The sequence below is a fragment of the Phalangium opilio genome, unplaced genomic scaffold (genome assembly GCF_054372755.1).
Source record: "Phalangium opilio isolate 3A_F unplaced genomic scaffold, DU_Popi_V2 ptg000390l_1, whole genome shotgun sequence".
NCBI classification, from domain to species: domain Eukaryota; kingdom Metazoa; phylum Arthropoda; class Arachnida; order Opiliones; family Phalangiidae; genus Phalangium; species Phalangium opilio.
In genome coordinates this window covers 8,970,381-8,984,059 of record NW_028324234.1, presented here as the reverse complement: position 1 = coordinate 8,984,059, position 13,679 = coordinate 8,970,381, and the positions used below count along the sequence as shown (strand labels likewise).

General features: G+C 36.3%; 1 long non-coding RNA gene across 1 annotated transcript; it reads right to left on the bottom strand.

The window, feature by feature from the left end:
* Window positions 1-3,561: 3,561 nt before the first annotated feature.
* On the bottom strand, window positions 3,562-4,168 carry LOC149597095 (uncharacterized). The gene is made up of 3 exons (XR_016379434.1): window positions 3,911-4,168; window positions 3,783-3,829; window positions 3,562-3,625 (listed from the first exon to the last, which is right to left on the bottom strand). It is a non-coding gene; the product is annotated as an uncharacterized LOC149597095 (long non-coding RNA).
* Window positions 4,169-13,679: the final 9,511 nt, after the last annotated feature.

Sequence of the window (13,679 nt, the reverse complement as noted above, 5' to 3'; positions counted from 1 at the left end):
AATTCAAATCTGTAATTTGACTAGAAAATTCCATTAAGTTAACGTCCTTATTTTAACCAAACGTATTTTCAAAGTTAAATTAATAGTAATTTGCCTCACGTTGTTAAATTTATGGTTAATTAAAAAATACTTGACAAATTTTGATCGAGTTTACAATTCAACTCTGCAATTAGATTAGAAAATTGAAAGCGCTACCTACCTAATAATTTTTAGCAATGTAATTTAAGTCAATGAAACATATTCATATAAAGTTAAATAATTATAAGTCGCTAGGGGAGTTGCCTATCCTCTAAGCGTGAAAACAAACTTTCCCACGTGTATCCTTTATCCATGTAATTGTTTTGCCTTTTTATATTTAAAAGAAACATAATATCTTACTCATGTCATAACGATTGAAATTATTTATTTAAAGACTAATGATTTCCAACAGAAACATTTTCTAGCTCACATTATTAATTTGAGTTCACAGAGATTTGAAAATTTAAAAAAATTCAACCAAGTCCAAAAGGAATTATTAAATTCATATTTTCAGATATTAGGCGAGGGGGAAACCACTTGTGAAATCAGGTGTACAAAATTTTTGAAATCACAATTGAAGTCCATAAATTGTTTTTGAAGTCTCTATAAATCGCAAAGTTTAGTTGAAATCTCGGAAGTCTTAGGAAGTCCCTAGAGAATCCCTTGAAGTCATGCGAAGTCCCTTGGAAATCGCTTGAAGTCATGCGAAGTCCCTTGGAAATCGCTTGAAGTCATGCGAAGTCCCTTGGAAATCGCTTGAAGTCAGTCGAAGTCTCTCGGAAGTCTCTTGAAGTCATACGAAATCCCTTTGAAATCTCTTGAAGTCATACGAAATCCCTTTGAAATCTCTTGAAGTCTCTCTGAAGTGAAGAGAAGTCATACGAAGTCCCTTTGAAATCTCTTGAAGTCTCTTGGAAATCTCTTGAAGTCTCTTGGAAATCTCTTGAAGTCTCTTGGAAATCTCTTGAAGTCTCTTGGAAATCTCTTGAAGTCTCTTGGAAATCTCTTGAAGTCTCTTGGAAATCTCTTGAAGTCTCTCTGAAGTGAAGAGAAGTCATACGAAGTCCCTTTGAAATCTCTTGAAGTCTCTTGGAAATCTCTTGAAGTCTCTTGGAAATCTCTTGAAGTCTCTTGGAAATCTCTTGAAGTCTCTTGGAAATCTCTTGAAGTCTCTCGGAAATCTCTTGAAGTCTCTTAGAAGTCATACGAAGTCCGTTGGAAATCTCTTGAAGTCAAATGAAGTGGTAGAAAAATCCCTTGAAGTCTATTGAAATTCCGTCTTTCATAAGTGGAAATTTCCTTTTCTTCAAACTTTATTTTCAATAGTCTTGATCAGGGCCGGAAATAAGCACAGGACAATAAATTTTGGAAGTTTTGATAGCTTGACTATGGAGATGTGATACTATTTCTGCACACTACAGTGGACAATGTCCTATAAATTTTCCAGTCAAACAGGGGGGGGGGGCTGGTCTTGATCCCTCAATTTTCGGCCGTCTTCGGAGGTGCTACCACACTCTTGTGCCAGACACTCTTCCCCAGAATTTTTTCCTTTTTGGACTTATTGTCGGCTGCTAATCATTCCGTTTTCAAAGAATATTCGTAAAAACGATATATTTTTGTTTGTGGCGAAGTTTAATTGGCTTAATTTAAACTACTATTTAACTAAATTGGGAACCTTCGAAATACAGCATACAAGCAGCCAATTTAAAAATTGTGTCTTCTAGTTCTCTGAACTATGAATTCGAGTATGAATCAGACGATAATCAGTTTCAAAAACCTGAGGGGTCGGACGTTTTGGAAAAAGTGTACGCGATTTCGAAATACAATTTGATTTCTTCGGATTTCGTTTGATTTCGTCGGAATTCAATTGATTTCGTCGGATTTTGTTTGATTTCAAAATTCGATAAAATCTAACGGATTTTGCAATTTTTCCCGTGATTTCCTCGGATTTTTTCCATGATTTCGGCAGATTTTGGGATATTTCAATTGATTTCGTTGGATTTTGTGATTTCTTTTGAGTTTGGATTTCGTGAATTTTGTAATGGATTTCGCGATTTCGTTACTGATTTTGTGATTTCTTTGTTGATTTTGTGGTATCTTTACTGATTTTGTGATTTCTCTACTGATTTTGTGATTTCTTTACTGTTTTGTTATTTCTTTATTGATTTCGGATTTTTTATGAGATTTTTTAAGTTGGATTTCGCGGGTAGCGTACGGGACTTCATGAATGACCGACCCCTTGCAAAAACTACTGGCCAAGCGCTCACTGGCGTGATTGAGTTAGCTATGCCACGACAAAAACTTCTATCCGTAAATAGCGGCCGATCCGTGATCATATTTTCCCGCGTGAAACGTCGTAGAATTCTTGAGACATAAGCGACGATCAAATGGATCTGTATACTATCCGGGCTTGTATCTGCGCCATATAATCAAGAAGGAATTTACTATAAGAAGGCCTAAAAAGGCGTCCGGTGCGCGCTTGATAGTCGACAATCCCCCCTCATGGGTGGGGGGAGGCTGGAAAAGAAGGCGGGACTTAATATTTTATCTTACTCTATGTTTTCCACCATCTATCTCTTTTACCTTCTCGTTAAGCCTTGGTTTGGTTTTTGGAACTCACGAAATCATAAGTATAGTACACTTGATTCGATTTAGAAACAATTATAGAACGAACGATTTTCACGTAGAGACAAGTATTCAAAATCCATTAAGTTAGGTTCAAAACCTTTAACTAACTTGTTAATGGCAATTAAAAACCATTCCCTAACCGTTTCAGCACCGCTGGCAGCCTCCATTTTCTGCTTACTTTGCTAGACGTTTTCTTTCTCTATTCGGAATACGTCAATCGCGTCTGTATGACCTATCCCCGCGGGATCCAATAGGAAAGCGCAGAGCAATGAGGGACATGAAAGGGGTGGGGCTTACTTGTCCACTAACACCGACGTAAGAGTAGAAGCGTAAAATCTAGTGACTTAGGCATTCTTATAGTAAATTAATTCTTGATATAATTCTGCATAGATAATTGCTTTCGGTTGCTCTGCACCTTAGTACTTAATAGCGAAGTACATATATATATATTAATTATTACAATTTAATGAAGTCTTGAGAAAAAAATAGAAATCGGCTTTAGTCTATAAATTCTATTGAAGTCACTTGAAGTCTTTAAATTATGTTGACGTCACTAGAAGTCTTTAAATTATGTTGAAGTCACTAGAAGTCTTTACAAATTCTATTGAAGTCACTTGAAGTCTATAAAATGTAATGAAGTCACTTGAAGTCTCTAAATTATATTGAAGTCACTTGAAGTCTATAAAATGTAATGAAGTCACTTGAAGTCTCTAAATTATATTGAAGTCACTTGAAGTCTTCATAAATTGTATTGAAGTCACTTGAAATCTTTATAAATTTTATTGAAGTCATCTGAAATCAAATACAGTTAGTGAAGTCTTTGAAGTCGAATGAAGTCTTTGATAGTTCAATTGAAGTCATTTGAAATCTGAAATCAGGTGTACAAAAATTTTCTTAGTGGTTTCCCCCTCGATATTAGGTTCATATATTTTAAGATGAAATTTTATGTTGTCCAGCATTAGTTGAAAATTAAGCCAACCTACGAATTTAATTAATACGATCATGATCAGATTCATTCACCATTACCGTTAGTAGAAAAACATGTTAATGTTAGTTAATTTAGCCATGCATAGATTCATCGTGAATGTCTGTAAAAAACCAGTGGTTTTGTAAACGTTGTATTAAACAATGCTTACCTTTACACAATGGTGTTTTTACGTTCATCTTTTCATTACTGAATGTCCTAGTTGTCATAACCAGATTGATTAATAGTTAATGTTAGTAGGAATACTCCTTACGTATTCATAATAGTGTTACATATTACAGGCTTCATATTTCTTTACTGAATGTCTTAGACAGCTAGACTCCAGATTGAATCACCTTTAATGTTAAACCCGTTGTTGTGGTTTCGACAACGACATTTGAATGGTAAATAAGCAATACTGTTGTAATCACAATGGTTTTTGAGGATATAAATAGGTCTGTAATTCTAATGATTCTAAGTGTTAAGGAGACTCGGACTCAACGACGCTAAGCCTTTGCTTGCTTACTTCTAGACCTCCCTTTGGCCACAATACACGATCAATTTAAACATAATTGTTGTTAAAGGATTTGCGCACTGAGATTAGTTATATGTTCATTTTAAAATTAATTGAACTAGATCAAATATTGAATAGATTACCCCTCTGGCTCGAGCCGCTCGACATAATAATAACACGGTAAAAAAAATGTAAACAAGAGAGACACTGGGGATTGGGTAAAGGAAAAGGTAGGAACCATAGCAACAGTCGTCCTGTCCAATAGCGGCGGTCCGGCTTAAAGACCCGTTCAGACGACACTGCTACTCTGTGGAAATGTGTTTTCACTAAAATTTCAGTGCGAGGTATATTGAAGGGTTTTAAATTATCGTGCAAAGTTTTAAAACGAATAGTTCTTAAAAATTTATAGGTTGTGATTGTTCACAAACAAAATTTTAGTGAATGTTAGGAAAACAGCTAATCATTTTAAAACTTTGCACGATAATTTAAAACCCTTCAATATACCTCTCACTGGAATTTCAAGAGATTCGAACTAGTGAAACCGAAGAAAACACATTTCCACTGAGTGGCGTACTACACAACAAAGAGTGACGTCATTATCGGAAGCACTCTATTGGCTGTGCCGAGCAAAGAGAGAAAAAAAGTTGAATTTTTTCAACTTTTTTTCTCGCTTTTCCGAGATCAAGAATGAGAAAATTTGTCCGTGTGAACAGCGCATTTTCTAGAGGCTGGAAAACCCAGAAAATCTGATGAGCCCAGCACAGCGAGCGTAGCGGGAAAAAGAGTGTCGTCTGAACGGGCCTTTATAAACACCAAAAAAAGGAGAGGCTTGTGAACACCAAAATTGTCCGTTTTAAAGAGCTGATACCTTTGGTGTTGCCATAGATGGCAGCACCAAAGCAAAAAGAAGCAAAAGGGTCTTATTTCGAATTTAAAAAAACATATAATACGTATGTACTGAATACAAACTCTTTTACTTCTGAAAAAAGAACCTTTGATTGTAATGCTGGGATTTAAAAAATATTTTAGTTCCCGAAATATTTCTCCAAAAATTTAATTATCCAATTCAAAACACTATCAATAAAAAGATAAGAAAATTATTTTTGGATCCCTATAAGTATGAAACGTAGTATATTTTCATACTACAGCATTTGCTTCCAGATTTGGCGCGTTTACGCTTTTACGCCCCGTGGGAGAAGTTTTGGTAATACGAGTAAAAGGGGGAAAACCGCGGCCGCCTAAGGAATCCTCAAAAAGCACGATGGATTAGGGAAATATAGAGGAAAATGTTGATTAAATGACTTATATGGAGTTTCATACTTATAGGAAGCTATTTATTAATTTCTTGTGATAAAAAATCCAGTGTTTAATTTAATATGTAAGTTTATATGCAGTAGATGTCGTTTGCAGCTTCTGGTTTATGCCAGCTCATCAGGAGTTCACAATTTACCCAAAAGATGACGCAGTTTTTATAAATAGAAGTTTTATTATATAGTTGACTTAATATACCGAAGAGATGGTCACCCTGTAATTCCTAAAAAGGTTCGAGCAATTTCGCTGTTCTAACACTTCGATGGGATTCTAAACCGTTACATACTACCAATTTATGTATGGCTAAACGACAGGCATACACTGCATTGCGAACGGCAATTGTAGTCTCGACTCTCAAAATTTTTCAATTGTTCTTTCTTAAGACGATGTAACGCGCATTAAGGTGAAATATTAACGAAGAAAATATATAATATTCATTATATTTATTTTATTATTTAAGATAATCTTGTTTTAGTATTTGAGATAATTCTGTTTCTCAACTCAGAAATAATACAGAAAGAGTAAAAAAGAAGTCTACCTGTTTGTCTGTGTGTGCATTGGGTTTGCAGTTCGCTTTGTGTTGATATGTAAAGAAATGCTACAAAACCTTAATATTTTCTTTTTACCTCTCCGAGTGACGTATGTCACGGAGAGGTTCTAATTTCGACGTATCTGTCTGTGTGTGTCTGTGTGTCTGTCTGTTGTTATTGACTTACACCCCAGGGAACCACGTTCGCAGTTTTCAAATCGGAGCAAACGTTTTCCCAAATTCCGGACCGCATTTACAGTTCCCGGAAATTTGGATTCCACTTACCATAGCTATTATCCATTACCTGTCTAACACCACCATCCTCTGGCCATTTGTCCATCTCATATGGACACCAGTCTTTACCCACTGGCTTCTATAGTCCACCATCATTGGGGCTCTTTTTCCATCCCACATGGACACCAGTCTGCACACACTGGCTTCTACACACCACCATTTTCTGATCTTTTTCCCTTTGCTTGTATGCTTAGTGGTACAAGTATGCCAAATTTCATCATTCTAGCACCACCGGAAATGCCCTAGAGGTTTTGATGATGTGTCAGTCAGTCAGTCAGTCTCATAATGTGTCATTTTCACATAAGATTATCACAGAAACCAAATGAGTTAGAAAGCTGGAAGTTGGAGGACTTCCTAGGATTAACACTGTGCCCTTGAGGTGCAAATATGAGTGGTGTACTATTCCCCAGTACCGAGTTAAGAGGGGGTCAAAATGAGGCTGATGTGTTTCGGGTAAAGGATTGCTGGTAGTGCACGACAACTTGGCGGCACCCAGATATAAAGTTTTGTTTGTCACCAAGAAAATCAATCTTATAGTTCCGATGCAATGAAGTCTTGCTTCAAAAACGCCACCGAATGTTCATTAACTCGAGTAAATTGTCTCTTAATTAATTGCTCTCTGTTGGTAGTACATAAAATTATTAATTCAATTTTATATCGATGGTAACATTTAAGATTTTAAAATGCAAATTCTAAACCTGTATGTGAAATATTGATAATTTCAAAGAAATTATACTTCTTTTAGTGCCATTTTGGGGTCCACTTTAATCATAACGTGTAAAAACCGAAAGACAAAAGCAAAACAAAAAAATCATTAAGTCTTTAAAACGTGAAATCTCTCAAAGAGGTGCAGGGGGTTGTATGGGTGATTTTGAGTCAAATATGTAATTTCTATAACATTTTTCCGAGGGATCACCGTTTACTAGTTAGGATTGATGTATTTTACGGATGAGCCCTTGAATTTAACTAAATTCTTTTACAATCGAGTTTTCCACTTTTCACAGACTCATTTTGTCAAATGAGCGAGGATTAAGGCGAATATTTCTCGTTCGCCCCATTTAGCAGTCGAATAGAATTCGAAATAAGAAATTAACTTTGTGTTCAGGGATCTTTCTACATATTCATCCATGATTTTGCGATGGGTCTGTTTGCGGTTAATATCCCTAGAGCCACGAAACCGTAACATACAGTATTGGGACCACGTTCGCAGTTTTCAAATCGGAGCAAACGTTTTCCCAAATTCCGGACCGCATTTACAGTTCCCGGAAATTTGGATTCCACTTACCATAGCTATTATCCATTACCTGTCTAACACCACCATCCTCTGGCCATTTGTCCATCTCATATGGACACCAGTCTTTACCCACTGGCTTCTATAGTCCACCATCATTGGGGCTCTTTTTCCATCCCACAATGACACCAGTCTGTACACACTGGCTTCTACACACCACCATTTTCTGATCTTTGTCCATCCTACTTGGAGACCAGTTTGTACACACTGGCTTCTACACACCACCATCTTCTGGTCTTTGTCCATCCCACATGGAACATCAGTCTGTAAACACTGGTTTCTACACACCACCATCTTCAGGTCTTTGTCCATCCCACATGGACACCAGTCTGTAAACACTGGCTTCTAATCCCCACCATCTTCTGGTCTTTGTCCATCCCACATGGACACCAGTCTGCACACCTGGCTTCTACTCCATCATCATCCTTAATGTTAAGACATACGGTTATCGTGCGTCAGGGACTCAGGGTGCCTATGATTTATGAAAAAACAGTGACTAGTCTTGACTCATTAATTGGAAGCTTTCATGTGTACTAGAATGTTTGCACATATAATCAGTGTATAAATATAAAACACATCTGTAACATTATTCAGATATCTAAGCAGATATAAGCTTAGAAATCGTTCACATATCAGCAGGTGGAATTAATAATATCAAATAACTGAAAGTAAATACGACGTCCAATGAAATGTCGACGATTTTACGTGAAGTATATTAGTACAGTCATTTTAGCTCAAAAACAGAGGGAACCCGCAACAAATTGAAACAAAGCTGAAAATTTCAGATCTTATAGATTTTTGGGCGCTCTTTAACGTGGTGTGGTCTCCCACACTCTCCGATTGGAGGAATTTCCGCCATATTGGAAAATGGCGGACAAAATCGAGAAAACGTTTCATAACTCCGGTTCTACTTAACCGATTAACACGTAATTAGGCTTCAATTGTAGATCACCTTCAAACACATAATTCACCTCTTAAGATATTTTGTCCTACAACTATCCGGAAGTTCACAATCGGACTCTGAAGATTAGCCTCTTATAAAAATTTGAATTTTAAGCATTTTATGGTTTCTATATTCTGAATACATTTCCAAAACCGAGAAAAAGTTTAATAACTCTGGTTCTACTAACCCGATTAACAAGTTATTGGTCTTCAATTGTAGATTACTTTCAAACACATAATTTATCCTAAGATATGTTGTCCAACAACTAACCGGAAGTTCACAATCCAGCCCGGAAGGTAAGGCAAATCTAATTTTCGAGAATTTCGAAACGGTTTCAAGCGAAATAAATGCAAAGAGGGGTTTAAACCTAAAATATATTATTCCCATTATATTTTTACCTCTTTCAGTGACGATGACGTCACGGAGAGGTATTATACTGGACGTGTGTGGGGGGTGTCTGTATGTCGGTCACTGCGTCCGCAGTTGGCAAATCGGAGCAAACGTGTTCGCAGTAATTTTTGGCTTCTACTCCCAACGTTAGAATCAAGAAGTGCGTGGCGATCGGCTAGGGTTACGAGAAACGTCTAGCCTCCCAATTGCAGGGCTTCAACCAAAGGTTCATGCAATTGCGGATTTCTTATCATTTATTTTGAATCAATCGCTTTATATACCCTAAATTTCGAAAAATTGTTAAAGAGGCATACGCTAGAATTCAAACGTCAACAATAGCTATGTTTAAAATTATTTTAGGAATTAAATTTCTTAAAACGACTTCAGTAGAATTACGTTAAACTACTGACGACTAATGTAATTAATATCAGTTATGTTTTCTTAATTATTTAAGAATAACCTCTTAATTGCGTCTCGTATCGGAGAGGTTTATTTTGGTTTACCAACTTGTATATTATCAATATTGGTTAAGCTTAAGTTTAATCATAGTCCTCTACTTGAGGTTGAGCCTCAAAATCTCTATGTTCATTTGAACAAGATACTCCCTTGCATTGTCTAGAAATTGAAGAACTGACTGGACCAGTTTTACCGCATTCATATTTCAAGTCACAGACTTCCTTGCATTTACTAGGGATCATATGCAGAAGCTCAGCTGGAGCAGGTTGTAGAGTGGTAACGATTGGTTTCAGTTCAGATCCTACTTGTCTCCAACCCCATTCTCTAGCATTTAGTCTGCTTCCAAACCACGTTTGAACTTTGCGATAAACTCCATTTGAATACTGCTTTGCTGCCGCACTTGTTGGTGGAAGAGAAGCTAATTCAAAAGCTCAATTTCATAATCTTCATTTAAAGTATACACTTGGTTATGTCAACTTGTTTCACACGCTTTAACTCAACTTTAGCCGTATTGACAAGTGTGGGCGAACAATGGTATATATTAAAACATTAAGTTTTATGATGGTACAAAGGCTGTTTTACCCTCTCCCGTACTATACATTATAGCTCTTGTTAGAAAAGAAACAAAATTTGTCAGTATTAGGAACTATATGTTTAATTTTGGAACATATTCTGAAAATAGAAACCATAAATGCTATAAATCCCCATTTTTTATATGAGGCTAATTTTCAGGGTCAGATTGTGAACTTCCGGTTAGTTGTAGGACAAAATATCTTAAGAGGTGAATTATGTGATTGAAGGTGATCTACAATTGAAGCCTAATTACGTGTTAATCGGTTAAGTAGAACCGGAGTTATGAAACGTTTTCTCGATTTTGTCCGCCATTTTCCAATATGGTGGAAATTCCTCCAATGGGAGAGTGTGGGAGACTACACCACGTTAAAGAGCGCCTAAAAATCTATCAGATCTGAAATTTTCAGCTTTGTTTCAATTTGTTGCGGGTTAGAACCTATTTTTCCTGTACTATATCGCAATCAGATGTCATAAAAGATGAATCGTTTATAATTTTAAGCATTATTGGTAGTTAATCGTTTTAAAGGTTATTTTAAGTTCTGTAACTCTTAGTGTTGACGGAAAAATCACGAATTTAAATATGAATGGTTTTAAAGACAATTCAAAATGTGGTTGGAATAATGTATTTAAATTTTATACAATGCTTTGATAATATTAAATCTTTAAATTTCAGGGTAAACTTCAATGTCTAAAGTTAACTTTACTCGATTGAAATCTTTTTTTATTGATCTTCGTTTTTCGAAAGTAGTTTTCGCTTAAAATTAACAGCAGTCTTTTGGGCGTTAAAATCGATGGCATATCGACATCAAATACGCAATTCTAGATTTTCGAGCTTTAATGACTGCGGGACAATTTTACAGTTTTAGGGATGAACTGGTACCGATACCATATCGGTATCGGCACTGATACTCGGGGTTTCCCGATAGTATCGGATCCGTTTTTTTAATATGATACTAAACCAATACTTGTTTAAAATGCGTTACAATGTATTGATGGTGATAATATCTCATTTCTATGAATGTCAATCGTGATGATTTCTCATTCATATAAAAAGTACCTGATTTTAGTTTATCTAATAACTAATAAGCAAAATTAGCTATGAAACGGTTGATAAAAATAAATATTTTATATTAGCATGCTTTGAAATGACTAAGAAAAAACTACGAGTTTCGCAAATATTTCTTAAGTTTTGAATTAATTAAATTTTTTACGTTCAACACTTAAACGATAAATCACTAACAGTTACTAGAAGTATAAGGATAAAAGGGCCTCTCAGCATATACTAGTTAAAAAAGACAAACTAAGCATTGTACTTAGTAGTATAATTCATGAAATTACTATTTGTCTAGATTACAAAGCTACTTGTGTTCACCCTCGAGTGGTAAAGTATTCAGATCACAAGTGCGTAACTACTATGCTATATGTTAAACGAGAAGATTTTGGAGTTTACGTAACGTGCAGTCATTTTTAAGATCAGATAAAATTGGTGTATCTTTGAGAAATTTCTTGTTATTTCGTGACGTATTGAATTTCACGAGTTTGTTTATTAATTAAAGATTATTTCGGTTATGACGACAGTTACTGTTCCTAACAACAACATGAGAAGAAATAAAAAGGAACGCTAACGCTACTCAGATCCAAATCAGTCACGCTCTTCAATGGTTTCTTCCACATGAGCTCTTCAATCGTGTATTGATTGTAAAAATTTAGATAATTGAAAACTTGCGTTTCGAAAAAGGGTGCCATGCTGCAATAGAACATTCGTCAAACCCGCTAACAATTTTACCATAAAATTCTACTCACCTCAGTTGGGCGGACTCGTACGCAAGCGGACTGCTTCTCGTCCAAGAGGTGTTGAACATGGTGTGTAGGGAGTCGAACGCAACTTCTTGTTGAGAAAAATAAAGTTTTCCTTTGCTCACTAAGAAATCATCCATACCGGATTTCATAAATAATTCCAACCAATAACACAAATATTTGACTGTGGTGATCATTGCTTTCTTCCCGGAAACAATGGGAATGAAACCATCTAAGATACTATCTACTAAATCGTCATCAATTCTATTCTTATCGAGTGCACCTAGCCATTCCTTAACAACAGATTCTTGGGCTGCCTGTAAATACGCGCCAAAGACGTCAGTCTCAGAAGAATAGAAGAACTTATCACGAAGAAAGATATTCAACGAAACTTGGAGGTGTTCGTATGTTTCGTCGCTCATTACTGGTGGAATTCCCGATTTGATCAAATCCGAGAGGGTGTCGATGCTATTGTAACTTTCCGTCGTTAACTCCGTCCGCAAGAAACAACCCAAGAAAAACAGAATGAAAGTCACTAAGATTAGCCACGACGAAGCGAGCAGACGACAAGTAATACGGGGTAAAACGGATGGAATCGCTGTAGGGAACATAATTACTCAGTTTGTTTTACCATGTGTGCTTAAAGCTCTAGACATCTTTCGTTATGGGAACAAAATCTTCGGTTATTGAAGCCCTCGTAGGAAACTGGGCTGGCGCAAGGGTGAGTTGCTATCAAATGTTAGCGAGCGCTTAATTGCTTACGTTCGGCGCATAAGAGCGACGCGTTGTCCCAAACATTTTCCAGGGTTTCTTGGGCCATTCTCTTGACAGCTTTCTTGGTGGGCAACGATTTGTATTTGTTAGTTACGATGGAGTGAACGACGAGCAAAAGTGACAGAATGACCAAAGTGGACACAATTAAAACTACCACCTTATTGAATCGAGAATGGAATTTCATGAATTGGGGTAGTGAGTAGATTGTATGTGAACAAAATTTACAGGAGTGTCCATATCTAAGAAGGACAAGGAAGTGGACGTGACTCTCTTCGGTGCGGCAGAAAGTATAATCTTGTTGAGTCTTCCATAGGGAGAGGACGGAATGAAATATTCCAGTCGTTTATCAAAAAATGAGCGTGGCGTGTCTATCGTGAAGATATGAAATTCCTATTAGGATTAAATATTTACTATTCGTAATTCAGTAATTAATCAAAGTGTTTCAATATTAGTTGTAAAATCATGTACTTTGAAATAATTTCGTTCAGTATATAATTTATTAAGCTCTGCATGGAAAACTGACCCCCAAATGACCCTGTAAATGAATTGACAAAATGAGTTACAATATGACCTTAACTTTAAAAGTGTCCAATCGTTTTTGGGAGATTTGTTAGGATTACTATTAAAGTATTCTTCGTAAATCTTTTTCTCCTAAAATCAGTAATCGGCTCTTTCACGAGTCGAGCCTGTGCCCCCTCGGCCCCCTTTAATCCGGCCCTGTTTTCATTGTAAACTATTGAAAAAATGGGCAGTACCATTAGAGATTGAAGCAAATAATGGGTACTTTGAACTCTATTTAGGCTACACGTAAATATTTTCAGTTGGGTCATCTTTTGGATTTTTATTATTTATTTTCCATATAAAGCGTATTTTCTTAGAGGGGCAAATTCCACATTTTAGGGGCAAACCCAAATTATTGACGTTGAAGGGGCAATGTCCCCTGTGCCCCCTGGTTCCAAATATGAAATTTACTTTATGTTGAGGGATCGTCTTAAATATTCCTCCATGATTTTGTACTGGGTCTGTTTGCTCTCTACCTTCGAAGATAGCTGACAAGAAATGAAATGAAAGTGTAATTGTCATCAACTAAAGCAATCTTAATTCCGAGACACTAATTAAGTCTCGCTTCAATAACGCAAACGAGTGTTTATAAACTCACTACAGATATCGCGTAATTAATTTCAGTCTCATTGGCGA